General features: G+C 41.6%; 1 pseudogene; it reads left to right on the top strand.

The window, feature by feature from the left end:
- Window positions 1–2591: 2591 nt before the first annotated feature.
- The window catches only part of LOC105718858 (large ribosomal subunit protein eL27-like), a 61275-nt pseudogene continuing 45555 nt past the window's right edge, over window positions 2592–18311 (top strand).

Raw genomic sequence — 18311 nt, 5'->3', positions numbered from 1 at the left:
AAGGAAGAGCTGTTTTTCATCTAGGAAAAAGAATACAAGAGTTTTGATTGGAGGAGGAGTGGGAAGATAGAAATGAGTTTGTTGGTGAATGTTGAGTTTAAGGAACCCTAAATGCATCTGAGAATGTTTAGTAGGCAGTCGGTTAAATGGACCTGGAGCTTAGGAAAAAGCCTGGTCTAGAGAATTATTTTACCAACCAATCAACTCAATATCAGATAATCTCAACTAAATAACTAATAGAGTTATTCAATTAAATGATAGCTGAAGTCATGGTTGTAAGACTAGAAAGCTACTGTGCTCTTACTGTGTGCCAGGCATTTCACACGTCTGAACTCATTCACTCTCCTTTCAACCCTGTGAAGTAGGTACTGTTATTAGTCCTATTTTATAAATGCAGGAAACATTAGAGATGTCAGATAACCTGATCCAAATCACACACACAGCCAGAAAATGGCAAGACCCTGGCAGTGCGGTTGTAGTGTCTTTGTTTCCCACTATTACGCTGTACTGCCCCTTAGAATAGATTAGAGATGATAGGACTGAGAGGAGAATCATTTAAGGGATGGGTAGAGAATTGGGAAGGAAACTGACAAGAGATAGCCAAAGAAGTAGTGGAAAAATTAGGAGAGTGTCATCATGGAAGTTAAAAGAGGAGTATTTCAAGAGAATGGAGGTGAGTGGAAGGCCGCTGATGACAGCAGTGTTGGGAGAGCCACAGACGCACACCCTGATATGAAGGTACGCAAAGCAAAGTGAAGGTCGGTAAAACCAGAAGCAGCTCCAGCCCTGAGGGAGATCAAATCTCTGCTTGGTCTCCATTTCACTGAAGCCGGAACAAGCGGCGTGGACTTCTGGAAGGGAGATGAGAGGTTTGTGTGCAATGGACTGCACATTTCCTTTGCATATTTATAAACAAGTCTGCTGTGATCCTTACTAAATAAAGATGATGCCACACACAGATGGAGTTAATTTGTTTGCATGATTTAAATGTACGGAAATATGTGAGTATGAGGAGGAAAATGGAAACTAGTCTTTATTCCACCTTAAGGGCTATCCATCCTGTTTACCTCACGTAGATGTAGACCAGAGGTATGGTGCCAAGGCAAATTAACATTCCCTATAGATGGATCCTCTCTTTACTCTGTTTTACTATTTCCCTGTGTGTCTCTTTCTTTCTAAATTTCCCTTATTGTGCTGCTCATTTTGTCTCCTTGTGTCTGAATTCATAGCTGCTCAAAATAGTTGATTCATTTTTATATTCAGCAACACTGACATCCATACAATATGCTTGGCATTGTGCTTATGAATGCTGGCTGTAAGTGGTTCACAGCAGCTCTCAGTAATGATCTAATCATCTCTGGATCACGTTCTGAGCCATTTGGGAAAGTTTCCTCCTAAGAAGCACATTTGGACCCTGGCCTCGAAGTCCCTTGTGTTTTCAAACATGTATTTATTACTAGCTGGACTTCCTATCATTCTAGGAAGAATTATTAAGCGTTATCAAACTATAATGCTTGTCAATCATCCTGATATCTATTACATGGAGTTGTTCATTTGAGAAGGAGTTGAACTGCAAACCAAGGCCTGCAATCACAGAGTCTGCCCTTGTGGCTTTTAATTTGTGGCTCAAATCTAAAACCACTCTTTGTTTTCCTGTACATGGAGACTTAAGGCCTTTTTGTTTTTTTTCCTGATAGGCTGCTACTCAGACCTCATACTGAACCCACTTTATGTTGCTCTGAAGACCACCTGTTTCTTTTTTTTTTTTAGTTGCATTTTAGGTTTGGGGTACATGTGAAGAACATGTAAGATTGTTGCATAGGTACACACATGGCAGTGTGGTTTGCTGCACCCGTTTCTTTTATGAAACAGAGTCTTGCTCTGTTGCCAGGTTGGAGTGCAGTGGGGCTATCTTGGCTCACTGCAACCTCCGCCTCCTGGGTTCAAGCGATTCTCCCACCTCAGCCTCCCGAGAAGCTGGGACTACAGGGGCGTGCCACCACGCCTGGCTAATTTTTGTATTTTTAGTAGAGACGGGGTTTCACCGTGTTGGCCAGGATGGTCTCGATCTTTTGACTTCGTGATCTGCCTGCCTCAGCTTCCCAAAGTGCTGGGATTACAGATGTGAAGCACTGTGGCTGGCCATGACCACCTGTTTCTTTGGGACAGCCTCAGGAGCCTCCCAAAGTGAACCTCTTATGTAACATAGCTCTTCTATTTTAAGTAAAACCATCCAAATGTAATGTACAGATTTCCAGAAAATATGTCCAGCTATGTATTTTTATGTGATGATGATGACGATGGTGATGATGATGATGATGATATGTGTGTTTTATTTCTATAGGTGTATGTTATCACTCTTAGGTCCAATCAGATTTGTTAGAAATAGAAAAATCCTCACAAATTAGTGATAAGAACTATTCGTGAGTAGAGAAACATTTGATACAGAATTTAAGCAATTACATTCAAAGTTCTGAAATTAAATTTGTAAAGGAATCTAATTCGTATTTCTTTTTTTAAAAAAACTCCCAAAATTGAAAAATTAAGAAAAACACCAAAAAATAGCAAAAGCCTTCCAACCAGATGAATTCTCAGGAGATGTCTGAGATACAAATAATTTCAGATATTGGACATTTTAAGCTTGTGAGAAGAAAAATGGGAACATGCATCAGTTCTTCCTCTGCCGTCCAACTGGAAGCTCATGCATACGCTCTGATTTAGAATCTGCTGCTCCTCTGTTTCATGATTGACCCCTTTCTCTTATTTCCCTCAGGCTTAACTCCTTCTGGACTCACTGAGGCTGGCAGTATGGGGAGAAGCAGCAGTTGGTTTCAGCCTTCACAATTCACATCTTCCTGGGAGAGGTAGGACTTGTTTTATGTGAGTATCCTTGACAAAAGGAGCCTCAAAATAATTGCACTAATTGAAAACTAACTCACAATATGAAAGTGATGAGCTGCAGACAAAATTGCCTCTGAAAACTACCTTTAAAATCTTTCATCAGTTAAAAAGAAACAAGCTTTTCTATTAACTTAACTATTTTCGAACTTACTAAAAGAGTTTTCTTTTTGATTAAAACTGTTTAAAGTCTCCCTTAAGATTTCCACTGAATCTGGGACATTTATGCTTAGCATAGTTTTTGCAAGTGGGTTGAACAACATAACCTCTGTTACCCAAACGTAGCTTTATGTTGCTGAAGTGAGATTCAGGAAAACATTTTACTGAGGACTCTCCAGTGAGGCCCTTGAGGAGTCAGCAGAATCACCAAGTAGCTGTTGTGTAAGAGGGTGAGCTGCTGCTACCTCCCTGAAGGGAGAGAAATGCTTCCATGAGGCATTCCTATTGGAATGCAATTTTGATGGTATGATGTACCTAGGAATGGCTAGGATTCCCAAATGGGCAACCCTGGCTATAATGGGGATAGCCTGGAGAGTCTTCTTGATGAAATGCTTTTAGTCAGAATGGCAAACACAAGCTTTCTTTTACCTGGGCATAGAGAGTAAGGCACCTGCCTCCACCCCACCCCCACCCCAGAATGCTGGGCTTTTTAACAAAATTGATACATAGAGATTGTAAGGTTACCTGTGTAACCATGAGTAACATGATTTTAAATGCTGCAGAAATAAAGTCAGAAAGATGAACATCAGGAGAGACGTGTGTCCAAGAAAACTCTCCACTTTTAGGTGCTCATGGAATAGTTAGAATGAATGGTAATGTTAATACAAAAATAAACTTTGGCAGGAAAAGAGGCCAAGAAGGAAAGGAACATGAAAATAACTTTTTTAGTTTCCTGGCACTCTCTAAGGGGCATTGGACTGGTTCATGGAATCACAGCCCGGAGCCTAGCAATATTTTTATGATTTGTTGGAGACAAGCTACTCACTTACCAAACCTAGAAAGATGGAAAGATTGACTGAGTGTGTTAACATGTATTCTTTTGTAGGTCCTGAGTTATTGCCCTAATTTTCTCGAAGTTGTTTCACCAGAGACAAGCATCTGGTGAGTTGATAATGTTAATTTTAATAGTAATAATAATCCTATTAACTGCCATTGCCAAGTGTGCTAAACACTTTACAAATGTTGCCTTATTTAGTACAACCAACTTACTTTCATGAGGTAGTTTCCAGATTGGGGAACTGGGGTTCAAAAAAATTAAGCAACTTGGCCAAGATGACACAACTATAGGTGGTGGGGCACAAACTGGAAGCCAGCACAAAAGTGTGCTCTTAGCCTGCTGCCACAATAAACAGTAAGAGGAATAGAATGAGTGACGGGAGAACCTGAAATAACAGTACTTTAAAAAAAAATTGTAGCCCATAACTTGAGTGTGTGTGAATCGTCCATGCTGTCTGTGAGCCATAGAGTCATCTTTTACTGCGTTTCCTCCATCCATTTTCTGTTCACATTTAGCTTGAAACAGTTCTTACCTGGACAGTCAGAAACTTAAATCAGCTGAATGGTGTTTTCTACAAAGTCAGATATGGAAAGCTGCCAAAGTATCAGCCCTTGGGACAGAGTTTTTAAGTGATTATAATTCTGGAAGTAAAACCAGTCACTCAGTAAATATTCGTTAAATGAATGAATGAGGTAATGAATAAGTGAGCGAGTGGATTAGATTCTTGGGTAGAGGAGAGGTTCTTGGGAAGTAATCATTCATAATTATTTATTGAGTATCTGCTGTGTACCATGAACAATGTTGCAGTGTCGCTGAAGGCGAAGTTCAGCCACCGATCACCTCTTTCCTCAAGGTCCTCTCCAAAGCACAGGCTACTTGGCCAGCTTGGTTACTGGGTCCTACTGTAAACCCTCAGTCTTCTCCTTTGTAAAATAAGGGGTTTGATGGATGATTTTTATTGCCCCTTTTATTTTCCATTTTTCTATGAGTACATGATTTTTTCTTTTGTATTGAGATGGAGTCTTGCTCTGTCACCCAGGCTGAAGTGCAGTGGCACAACGTTGGTTCACTGCAACCTCTACCTCCTGGGTTCAAGCGATTTTCCTGCCTCAGCCTCCCAAGCAGCTGGGACTACAGGTGTGCACCACCACGCCCAGCTAATTTTTGTATTTTTAGTAGAGATGGGGTTCCACCATATTGGCCAGGCTGTTCTTGAACTCCTGACCTCGCGATCCACCTACCTTGGCCTCCCAAAGTGCTGGGAATACAGACATAAGCCAGTGTGCCTGGCCATTCTAAATATCATTTTTAAACAAACATTTTAATTTTAGAATAGTTTTTGATTTACAGAAAAATTGCTAACTTAGTACAGAGACTCCCTATACACCCTATGCCCAGTTTCCTCTATTATCTAACTCTTACATTAGTGTGGTACATTTTTTATAATTAATCAATCTATATTAATATATTATTATTAACTAAAGTTCATTCTTTATTTATTTCTACTTAGTTTTTGCCTTTTTCTGTTGCAGGATCCCCTGCCCAGAACACTGCATTACATTTAGTTGTGTCTCTTCAGGTTCCTCAGTGTCTCAGACTTTCCCTGTTTTTGATGACTTTGACCATTTTGAGGAATACAGGTCAAGTATTTTGTAGAATGCCTCTCAACTTAGATCTGTCTAATATTGGTCTTATGATGAAATCAGGTTATGTGTTTGTAGAAAGAGGACCACAGAGTTAAAGTGCCGTTTCCATCACATCATATCACACATGGACATACAAGTCAGGAACGTGACTTATCCTTGTTGATTTAACTTCAGTCACCTGGCTCAAGTGGTTTTTGTTATGTGGCTCCACTGCACATTTACTCTTTTTCTCCGCATTTCCATGCTACACTCCATGGAAGGAAGTCCTTACGCACAGTCCATACGTAAGGAGTGGGGAGTTATGCTCTACCTCTTTGAGGGCAGACTGACTACATAAATTTTGGGGAATTTTTCTTCACATGAAACTTATCCATTGTTGCTCATTTATTGACTTGTATTAGGATGAACTCATGTATATTTATTCTATACTTTGTATTATTTTATACTTTGGATTAAAGTATGCCTTGCTCAAACTGTCTCAGCTTTAGCCTTTAGGGTCTCCTTTGGTGTCTCTTTCACACACCCCCATCAAGGTCGTGGTTTTTGCTTTTGTTTTGTTTGTGACCACTTTCTTCCTTTCTGTCACTAAAATATTGCTCCAGGCTCATCTTGTATATTTCCTATCCCATGACTAGAATCAGCCATTTCTTCAAGGAACCCTGGTTCCTTTCATTGAAGAATAAATTTAGAAATGAAGATCTGGGAGCTAGGTGTGCTCATTAGTGCTGGTGTGTCATAGCTTCTCATTCCTCTCATCTGACAGAGCAAGGAAATATACTGTGGATACCAACCTGTGTAAATACACATTTCTATAAATATTGCTATATGTAATCATCTGTATCTATAACAACCTAAACATGCATTTATACTGATGCCTCCAACTCTAATCCATTATGACACGAATCATTTGAGCCTCCTCCTCTTGCTCATCTGTAACCTCCCGCTCCGGCAGTGAGAACCTAACTCTAGTATCAGTCACTTATTTAATTGTTCATTTCCAGTATACATGTATAGCAGCATCAGAAATGTTAACCCGTACCTCATGGTAAATGATTTCCCAGTATACATGTATAGCAGCGTCAGAATTGTTAACACACACCTCATGGTGAACAATTTTGTCAACTAGAGTACAGTGTTTATTATATACAGTGTCTTTTACCTTTAGTTTGATAGACTCCATTCATTCCCGAACTCACATAGGTCTACAACTTTCTCCTCACTACACCTTTCAGTGAGGTTGTTTTATACACATGTAAAAAAGTTAGATTGTTTTGTCACATTCTGTGTTTCGTCCTGGCGTTGTACAACCTCCTAAATAATTGTTTGTAATTTGCATGCATTAAGATTCAGTCTTTATGCTGAAAAGGTCTATGGGTTTTGACAAGTGCATAGTGTCCTGTACATACCATTACACTGTGATCTAGAATGCCCTCTCCACCCTAAAATATCTCCTGTGCTTTACCTGTTTAACCCTCCACTACCTCCTACCCTGAGCTCTTGGCAGCCATTGATCTTTTTACCATCTCTATAGTTTTAACCTTTCTAGAATGTCATATAATTGGAATCATGTAGTATGTAACCATTACATACTGGCTTTTTTCACTTAGCAATATACATTTAAGATTCATCCATGTATTTTCATGGCTTGATAATTTCTTTTTATCACTGAATAATATTTCATTGTATAGATATACCAGTTTGTTTATACTTTCTCCTGTTGTAGGACATCTTGGTTGCCTATAGTTTTTGGCAATTAAGAATAGAGGTGCGGGCTGGGCACAGTGGCTCATGCCTGTAATCCCAGCACTATGGGAGGCCGAGATGAGCAGATCATTTGAGGTCAGGAGTTTGAGACCAGCCTGGCCAACATGGCAAAAGCCCATCTCTACTAAAAATACAAAAATTAGCTGGGCATGGTGGCACATGCCTATGATTTCAGCTGCGCAGGAGGCTGAGGCAGGAGAATCGCTTGAACCTGGCAGGTGAAGGTTGCAGTGGGCTGAGATTGCACCATTGTACTCCAGCCTGGACAACAGAACAAGATGTATCTCAAAAAAAAAAAAAAAAAAAAAAAAGGGACCGGGCGCGGTGGCTCACGTCTGTAATCCCAGCACTTTGGGAGGCCGAGGCGGGTGGATCACGAGGTCAAGAGATCGAGACCATCCTGGTCAACATGGTGAAACTCCGTCTCTACTAAAAATACAAAAAATTAGCTGGGCATGGTGGCGCGTGCCTGTAATCCCAGCTACTCGGGAGGCTGAGGCAGGAGAATTGCCTGAACCCAGGAGGCGGAGGTTGCGGTGAGCCGAGATCGCGCTATTGCACTCCAGCCTGGGTAACAAGAGCGAAACTCCGTCTCAAAAAAAAAAAAAAAAAAAAAGAATAGAGGGGCTGGGGCTGGGTGAAGGGGCTCATGACTGTAATCCCAGCACTTTAGGAGGCTGAGGTGGGCAGGTCACCTGAGGTCAGGAGTTCGAGATCAGCCTGGCCAACATGGTGAAACCCCATCTCTACTAAAAATACACACACACACACACACACAAGAAAAAAAAATTAGCCAGGCATGGTAGCGGGTGCCTGTAGTCCCAGCTACTGGGGAGGCTGAGGCAGTAGAATCACTTGAACTTGGGAGGCAGAGGTTGCAGTGAGTTGAGATCATGCCACTACACTTCAGCCTGGGTGACAGAATGAGACTTCATCTCAAAAGAAAAAAAAATAAAAAAAGAATAGAGGTGCTATAAATATTTGTATGTAGGTTTTGTTTGGACATAAGTTTTCAATATCCTTTTAACATTTACTTTTTAGGTCAATTAAAATCATTATTTGTAATAATCTAGCCTTTATATGACTTCTCAAATGTAGCTATTTAAAAAATAATAAACACATTTACATAATAAATCTATTCAGAATCAGATACCATTTTGTATAAAAGTATAAACAATGAGCCTGCAATTATTTTATGGCATAACTTTAGGACAATTTAGCAGTGTTTCATTTAATATTCTTTGAAATATGAGCAGACCTGTGGTCTGTGGAAGCTGTTTATTTTACGTTGCAAACAGGGAAATTTATAGGTTTTAAATTTGCTGCAAAATGATTCCTTTATTGCTACTTTACTAATAAAACATATTAAAATTACATGTTTGGAAATCTAAATAGAGGCATTTTCAAGTTGAAATAATAAATACAACACAGTATTAGATAACTAAAACTAGCTCCCTTTATGTGTATAAGTAACCAGATAGGACAAATGAAATGCCAGGAAATAGGCAATGATGATATTTTCTGTAGATATTTCATCTCTAAACACATGAAATATATGACATACAGTATAATTCTGTTGAAATGTAACTTGTTATTCCAGAGGACGTGGGTGTGTGTTAGACAGTCACCGATGTCCACTGGAAGTTTAAAGCACAGTAACAATTCCTCAAAAAACCACACCTTCCTATAACACTGTCTTCTATCAAATGACAAGCTAATGTTTGCCTTTAATACTAATATTCTAAATAAGTCTTCTTCTTTGGGGGATGAATTAACAAAAATTGCCCTGGATTGTTACCACCTCACAGAAATTTTACTGTGTTTCCTCACTCTATCTTAGTGGCTTGTGTTGATTGGTCCAGTATGGCTCAAGTGTAAATATCTTGACATCAGAAAGTGTTAACAGTTTTAAGTAGTTTATTGTGTGTCTCAAGCATCGTATGTCTATGGTTTATTTTATGTCTTAAGTTACTTGATGTTAAATATTTGGGAAGATAGAGAAGGATAAGTATCAGTGAGAAGAGTTTAATAATATCATACAAATTCAATGCCTTTCCCCTCCCCATAGAAATTTGCTATCTCAGCAAATAGTGGTATTTTCTCTCCTGACCTAAAAGTTTCTGAAATTTCTCCATGAGAAGCCTGCCTCACTCAGAAGTGAGAACTTTTTAACCAATAAGCCTGGAAGGTTTTAGGGCTTTAATTTAGTGTGAGGAATTTAAGAGAGAATCCCTGGGAATATGATTCTCCCTGAAGCAAATCACATGTTATGATGTATTAGATGGGAGCTTCTGGTAATAGACCATGTCCCTTTTAACATACAACATTATAATGGGAAATCTTCTTTCTACCTCCTTTTTCATACCCCTTCTCCATGTGACAGAGGGCCCTTCAGATGCTTAGCTGCCTCTACTATTCTAAGATCTCCTTCTGTCCTTTGCTTTTCATCTTTATCTCTTTCTCCATCTCTCTTTCTATCCTTTGCTCCCATGAAACTCTATTTGTGCTATGCTCTGTATCCTTCCCGATTGTGATTAATGTCCCATTTGAAGCTGGAGAAGCAGCAAGATAGACCAAGACATGAATTCCCTGGATCTTCGTTAGTAGTTCCCTGCACATTCTTAAGTATGCCGGTATTAGGTGAGTAGACACACATGTCTCTGGAAAAAGAACATTTTGTGACCTTACAATGGTTGTTGTTTTCAGTATCCCCCTGACATGCCAAAACAAACTTACTGAGTGCCAAAGATCCTCCAGGAGGAAAGCAGTGAAGACCCAGAGAAGGGATAGCCGTCCTATTTGAGATTCAACCTAAGTAAAGCTTTCTGAAGGGCTACGATAGCTCTGACTAAGGTCTCCTAAGAAGAGAGTCTGGCTCAGTGACAGGTTCAACACCAGAGCGTAGAGGTTTGTGGGGACAGCTTGTTCTAGATCCTGTGTGTAGCTGCGGTTAGAAACTCAATTATACCCAGCCACTCTGGCAAAGCTGTCATGTTTAGGGAACAGTGGCTGATTGTGTGAGTGTAAATCCAGTAAGCAGTTGTCTTGGGAGTCCATATGCACAGTGCTACCCTGCTGCCTGCACAGTGTTCCATAGCAGCAAGGCCATTCCGACAGCAAGACAAGGACTCACTGAAGCCTGATGGAACCCGTTTTCAACAGTGACATTGTATAGAAGAGATGTTTAAAACCAGAACCTGTTAAGGGACTGGTTACATGGACCACTGAAACAAGACTACTACCTTTGGAGTTAGTTAATTCCCAGGTTTAATGAAGATTCCTTAAGAAAGAGAAACCAAATTACCTACCACATGGAGGAATGGAGGCTTAAGCAAGCAATTGGAAAAATTAGAGAGATGCCCAATTTTTCATCCTAAACTGATAGAGATCCATATAGATTATATTTAATATGCTAATTCATCATAAATCTCTAAGAATTGAAGTGTTTGCCAAATTTAACTACTGAACTTATTTTTTAAACTTATATATCTCAAGAGACTGGATTCCAAGGCACACTTGGTATAATAGAAAATGTTTCTCCAGTGACAGAATTGTAGATACTAGGTCACGACAAAGGAGCAGTACACTGGGGGCAGAGGCCCTTTCCTGGCACGCACCCATACAGTTGCTTGACTGTCTGAATAGACTAGTTCCATAGTTCTGTGCTGTTAATCATGTTGTTCTAGTGACTCCAACCCAAGGAGGGCAGAGTACGCAGTGAGATGGTGCTGAGATGGGATTCCAACTTTCTCCTGGCTCCATCTATCATTAGCCTTTGAATAATGCCCACCACTTGCAAGTGTCCGTTGGCTACATGAGAGTAGAGATTTCCTGTTTTATTTTCTTATGCATCCTCAATGCCTAGAACTGTGCCAGGCACCATTTAAGTACTCAATAACTATTTGTCAAATGAATGAACTTCTGATCCAACACTATCCTGGCAAAGACACTAAAAGCCTAACTTAGCCATTTCTTTTGCACAGTTTGTACCTTGTGGCTACAGAGATTCAGAAAGTATAAGAACAGTGATGACTTGGAACTACTGACTAGGTTTGGTGGGCCCAATCCTCAGCAGCAAACAGTAAATAATGTTTTCTTTCTGAATCAAGTGAAACCTATCTTTTCCCAGGTTGGACCGACTCAGAATGTGGGTCAGAGGTACAGCCACCTCAAGCCTCATCAGCTGAGCCACCATCCCCTTAGTCCCACGTTGCTCAATCTGAGGATGATGTGCAACACATTTAGCAACCTGTGAGGCGGCATATGTTTTATAAATAAATGTATTTCTATAAATCAGTATATAAATAAAAATTTAAAATATTTTCTTTCTATTCTCTAAACTATGTATCATGAAACTGTTTAGAGTGTAATGTAGCTTACAAGGCAATGTTTTCATCAAATCATTCCAATAATTTCTAAATCATTATTGATTCTTAGAAATTACTGGTATGGTCTTATGTTTGGTAAGCTCTCACTAAACTAAAGGCTGCTTGTCTCCAAGCTACAATTTTATGGAGGAAATGGTACTAAACCCTTCCAAAGGCTCCTCCTCGTGTCAATGGTTATCAGGTGTGGGCCCAGGCACGGGCCTCAGCAGGAGAGTGACTGGGTGGGCTGCCCCTCGTGTTTAGGGTGCTGGTGTTTCTCTTGTCATCTGTACCCAGAGAACTTTTACTTCTGCCCCATCTACAACAGTGTCAGCAGCCCAGTCTGTTCTACTCCTGCCAACCCTGGACCCCTCCTGCGCAGCAAGTAGGCACTGCATCTGTCTCAGCTGCCTCCTTGGTCTGCTTAAAAAAACCTGTCTGCATGCACCAGTCCCAAGTCCCAAAACTGCCCGTGCAGTGGCCAATGCATGATGTCTTTTGGTGGCACGTGGTCTAACTTAAGCTACTTACCAACCATCAGGGCAGAATTTCCAATTTCAACCTGCAGTAACACCATGCCTGTGTGTATTAGCTGGATATCAGCCGTGGCCCCTTCTCTTCTGAGTAGTTCTGCAAATCTCAAGGTCTTCTCTCACATTTATGGTAGAACAAGGCCACGAATGCTGTTTTCTTCTATCTCATGATCCCTATCACTTCTTCTTCTCTTTCTCACCTGCATAAAATGGCTCCCATATTGATGCATTGATTCCTGGAAGCAGCTTCTGTTTTGCTTTGCCTCTTATCATCACTCAGGCGATGCTGCCCTTGCTGATGCTCTGTGTCTGAGCTGAAGCAGGAGAAAATCCCCTCTGTTGGCCTGAGTGGCCCTTGGTCACCGGGCCAAGGCTGCCTCATGCTCTTCTTGACTTATTCCTTCCTATAATCCTGAGTTTGTAGATGATCACATCAGAAAACACTCTCAGTTTACTGTTGCCTCCCACCGCTCACCACCTTCTGGATTAGGACTATGCATTCCGGCACTTTGCCCTGGGTAATTTTTTCCCCAATAACTTGGGAGCTTTGATTCCCAGTGGCTGAGGAGAGCTGTTCTCCACACAGCTGGGCACCAGAAGCAGCCAGGTGAATGTGACCAAGGCATGAGGACGGAAAACCTCGCAGGTGACTTGGATCTGTATCCCAGGTTGAGAATCTCTTAGGAATCTCTTTTTGAGTCCTAAAGGAAATACTCAATTTCATCCACCTGTCAGGCTCCTGCTACATCTACTGACGTGTGCAGTGGGATTAATTCTTAGGAAATTTATATACAGGTTAGGTTGTTACTCAGAGACTCCTGCCACTCTTTGAACCACCCCTATGGACTCTGATGCACAATATCCTTTGGGTTGATCTCATAATTTGCATTCTCCGCCCCCCCAAAAAAGAGAAAATAATAAGACCTTGACATCATAAGGAAACCACTTTTAGTTGCTCCATTTCCTGGAGCCTACAGCTGGCAAAGTGCCTGGGACAAGATGTATTCAATTCAAGGCAAAGCAGAGTTGTTAGGAGAAGCAGATGGCCCGCCTAAGGTGAAAAAATTACTTTCTTGTGAGGATAGGCGGGGCAGTTTATTCACTTCTTCCTCTAGGAAGGTGAGAACGTGTGGAGACAAAATAAATAAAGCACATTTCAAGCTCATTCCACAGATGAACAGAATAATTGGTGCTGAACAAGGACACAGGAGGCATCTTCCAGCCTCCAGGAGGGCTGTAGGAGCTTGTCACGCATGCATTAAAGTACACCCAGAAGTCAACAACCATTCCATCAGAGGCGCTAATAAGAACCAATGAGTCATTGACAACACCAACCATCAGTAACCCTCTCTGAGAGCTGGTAATGAGCAGCAACAAAGACTGGGAAGAGTTAAGGTGAGCCAGGCAACGGTTCAGGAAAATGACTGAATAAATGACAAGGCAGCAGGAATTGTGCTCCATCTGAATAAAAAGGGGATCCTGTGAGTGGAGGCGTGGCAGTTAGATAATTTGCATGTATTGAGGCAAGGGGAGGCCGGGCAGTAAGAATTTGTCGTGATCATCTAACACTTCCCACCGGAGAGAGACACTTTTCTTGGGGGCTACTCGTGTTCAGATAATCTGGAAAGTACACTTCCTTCAGAAGGCTTTTCCAATACCTGGGTGCTGCACCCTTAAGGTTATGCAGTGCTTTGGCTCTGAATCCTTGTTCACAAGCAACATTCTGATATGAATTTGGTCTCCCAGGTACCTGGATAATGGCAAGAATGTATCCTAGAGTGAGGGCACATGTTTGGAGATCCTTGGAAAGCCTTATTGTTTATCTGTTACAAACAAATAAGTGTGGGTTTTGTTTGACATGTCAATCTCTTGAGAGTTTGGTTAGCACAGGTCAGTTTCAACCTAATCACCCAGTAACACAGACAAAATCCTCTCTTGGGAACCTACGTGACTGAAGGTCAGACCCCAGAACACTATGGCCGCTCCTCTGTATCACCATCCTGTGAGGCTCCCCTGGAGCTGCCTGAGCCTTCTTCCCCGACATCTGTGCCTCTGTTTAAATTGAACACAAATCAGCCCAGAAAGTCATCTCCCCACCAGCTTCTTTAAAATCAGCAGAGGATAATTCTAAGTAATCTTTTCTGTAATGCGTTCTGGAGTCTCATATTCCCAAACCTTAGGAAAAAGTTGCATCTCACACTCTGTGTGCATATAACCAAGTAGCAAACTCCCAGCTTCCTGCAGAGGTCCCTGTCATCTTCTTCATCCTGATGGGATGAGTCTGGGTGAGGCCACATGGTGGCGTATAGGGGATCCTTAAGCGAGAAGTGGAAAAGGAAAGGTTACGCTGCCAAGAGCAGCCCCAACCCAGAGCCCTCATGCCCCCTTATCATGTCCTTCGAATGGGGGATGGCTTGGGTTAAATAAAGAAAGGGCTGGGTGTTCTCATCTACAGGAGCAGAACTAGAAGGGTGCTTCTTGTCAAATGTGTTCACAGCACCTGTGGCTGGGTGTACAGTGTTACCCATTTTTCCACTGTTGAAGAGAGTGTGTGCTTCTGTGGCTGGTGCTGGCATTCGCATCCCTGACTCTTGTAAAGGTGCAACAAACATCACCACTTCAAGTACTCTTTCTTAGTGTCCTCCTCCCTAGGGTGTGAATGGCTGACATCGTGCACTCCTCGGTAGACAATGCAGTTGCTTGCTATAGGACACTTGTTCACTGATATTTTGGTAGCCAATAGTTTTTGCCTGTCTCCAGAATAAGAGGGAAGCAGCAGTGACCCAACTCTGGAAATTATTTACCAGGCTCACATCCCAGATATTGCCCTGTATCCCTTGAAAACGGCAAATTTATATGCAAAATAAAAATGTGAATGTTGCATGTTAATTTCTTCTTCCCCCAATTTGGAGAGTTGGCAGAAGGACTAGTAAAGATGACTATTGTAAATAGTCTCTCAAAATGGTCATTTCATAAAATAAATAGGAGATGCATTCAGTGCAGCTGAGATTTATGAAGTTTCTGTGAGGTGGCAAAACAGGGTTTGCAATTCAGGATTTTATTGCCCTTAGGGACTGTGGCTAATCTGTTGTGAAGCAAGGTTTCAGTTCGGTAAAGATTGAGTAACTAGAACAGAGATGCATTGTGTAACCCTGGTTTCCTCTTTATTTCTTGTGGACCAGTGAATATCCTAAGTCCCAAACTATACGCCAGCTTAGTAGATTTAATTTTTGAGTGTTTTGTATCATGACAGCTCAGCATGTCTTGCAAAAAGAGGCCACAGATAACCACGGCTATTATATCAGTCTCTGTGCTGATGCTGAATTTGTCTGACAGACTCACACGAGGGCCTCCAAATAGCCTTTTCTTTAAAGGGAAAGAGAATTGGCATTTACTGATTACTTATTCTGTCGCCAAACTACCTTTATTTCTCACGGCAAATCTGTGACATTGGTATCACAGGCATTTCACCTTTCTTCTGGGTAGGATTGAGGCTCAGAGTGATTAAATACCTTGCCCAAGTTACTTAATTAAGAACCTTAGAAGCGTAAAACAAACATGATCTCTTCTGATCAGTTTTAGATAGGAGAAGTGAGGTTTTGGGATTTAGCGCAGGCTTATCTGACTTCAATCCATTGCTCCTTCCACTGTGCAGCGTGGCTGCATGAACACGCCAGAGGCTGCCGTAATGCCACAGGGTTTTAAAGCACCACCAATAAAATCATGCGAGAGAAAACATATTTTGAAAAAGGCTAATTGTCGTATTGAAACTCCCCACAGGCAAGTCTCTAGGAGGCCCTGGTGAGACCAGCGTGTGTGCCGGGGGTGTTCTGAGTACCTAGGAGGGCAGGGGCCCTGCAGCCTCCTCTCCCGCAGGGTAGATGACCTGGGCAGGATGCTGCCGCCCCGAAGTCATCTGCCCGCTTCCAGTCAGTGGCCCTAATGTTTTCCTAGTTATCTGAGTGTCATCTCTTACGGTGACTTATCTGGCTCAAAGCCTCTTTATTTAAGCATTTGCCAAGTGGGAGGGATTCTGTGCTGACAGTGGCGTCCTCATTTCCCAACGCACAGCTCAGTCGCCTGTGCGCGGATTCTGTCTGACATAAGAGCCTCCCAAAGGATGTCCCGCGCTGCAAGCCACTCCTTGCACCCATCTTGCAGCTGCTAGATATATCGTCCTACAGCACAGCTCCGATGAGCTCATACCTCTGCTCAAAAGGAAGACTCCAGATTTCAAAGTCCAGCACCAGGCGTGGTGGCGGCCTGTGGTCCGGGTGACTGAGGAGGCCAAGGTGGGAGTTTCGCGTAAGCCGAGGAGCTGCAGGCTGCAGGGAGCGATGAATCCATCACTGCACCCCAGCCTGGGCAACAGAGTGGGACCGCGTCTCTAAAAAATAATAAAAATGCTTTCTAATTTTAAAAATTTGAAACCGAATTTCAAAGTCAAACCTAGAAAGTATCTGGGGCCCTCTTCCTTAGTGTGAGGACCAAGGACTAGCGTGCTTGCTTTGTTTTGGAAGCCGTTTCCTCAGAGTGATGATTTCTGAGGAACCATCAGCTGCGAGAGTTCTGCTTTATAACAGTATACATATAAGAAGGAACTAGAAATAGCCTAGAACTCACTGGGTTTAATCACACACACACACACACACACACACACACACACACACACACACGGTTCTGCTTTATAACAGTATACATATAAGAAGGAAATAGAAATAGCCTAGAACTCACTGGGTTTAATAACATCAGACACACACACACACGCACACACACGCACACAGTTCTGCTTTATAACAGTATACATATAAGAAGGAACTAGAAATAGCCTAGAACTCACTGGGTTTAATCACACACACACACACACACACACACACACACGGTTCTGCTTTATAACAGTATACATATAAGAAGGAAATAGAAATAGCCTAGAACTCACTGGGTTTAATCACACACACACACACACACACATATACACACACGGTTCTGCTTTATAACAATATACATATAATAAGGAAATAGAAATAGCCTAGAACTCACCAGATTTAATAACATCACACACACACACACGCACACACACGCACACAGTTCTGCTTTATAACAGTATACATATAATAAGGAAATAGAAATAGCCTAGAACTCACCAGATTTAATAACATCACACACACACGCACACACACGCACACAGTTCTGCTTTATAACAGTATACATATAAGAAGGAAATAGAAATAGCCTAGAACTCACCGGATTTAATCTCTCTCACACACACACACGGTTCTGCTTTATAACAGTATACATATAAGAAGGAACTAGAAATAGCCTAGAACTCACTGGGTTTAATCACACACACACACACACACACACAGTTCTGCTTTATAACAATATACATATAAGAAGGAAATAGAAATAGCCTAGAACTCACCGGATTTAATCACATCACACACACACACACACCCATCACACACACCGGATTTAATCACATCATACACACACACTCACACACACACAGTTCTGCTTTATAACAATATACATAAAAGAAGGAAATAGAAATAGCCTAGAACTCACCGGATTTAATCACATCACACACACACACACCATCACATACACACACACCATCACACACACCGGATTTAATCACATAACACACACACACACACCCCATCACACACACCGGATTTTAATCACATCATACACACACACACATACATACACACACACACACACACACACACACCCCCCTCCCATCACAGACACACAGCCTTTTCTTTTTCCATTTAGTTGTTATCTAGCGCCACCTGCTGTTAAAACTAAACAGCACCTCTGGAGAAAATTTTATCCCAAATCGAGGATCTTTAGCACGGGAAGGAACCTTAGAGATCATTTAGACAGGTGCCTCATTTTACAGATTAGGAATATATGCAGAATTTAGAAGCGAAATTGAATCCATAGTTTTTGAATTCCAGGCCCCTCAATTTTCCAACATGCCCCACTTGCCCCCTAAGCCTCCAAAGGAACTGGGCTAGAATGGCGCCACCTTTGGAAAAAGACGAAAAAAGAATACTAGCATTTAATGATCCTTTATTATAAGCCAGTTATTGTGCTAAAT

This window comes from Aotus nancymaae, unplaced genomic scaffold, assembly GCF_030222135.1.
Source record: "Aotus nancymaae isolate 86718 unplaced genomic scaffold, 86718_ANA_hifiasm-v0.15.2.pri h1tg000115l, whole genome shotgun sequence".
In the NCBI taxonomy this organism is placed as follows: domain Eukaryota; kingdom Metazoa; phylum Chordata; class Mammalia; order Primates; family Aotidae; genus Aotus; species Aotus nancymaae.
The sequence above is the reverse complement of the archived record's forward strand: the minus strand, read 5'-3'. Positions and strand labels throughout refer to the sequence as shown.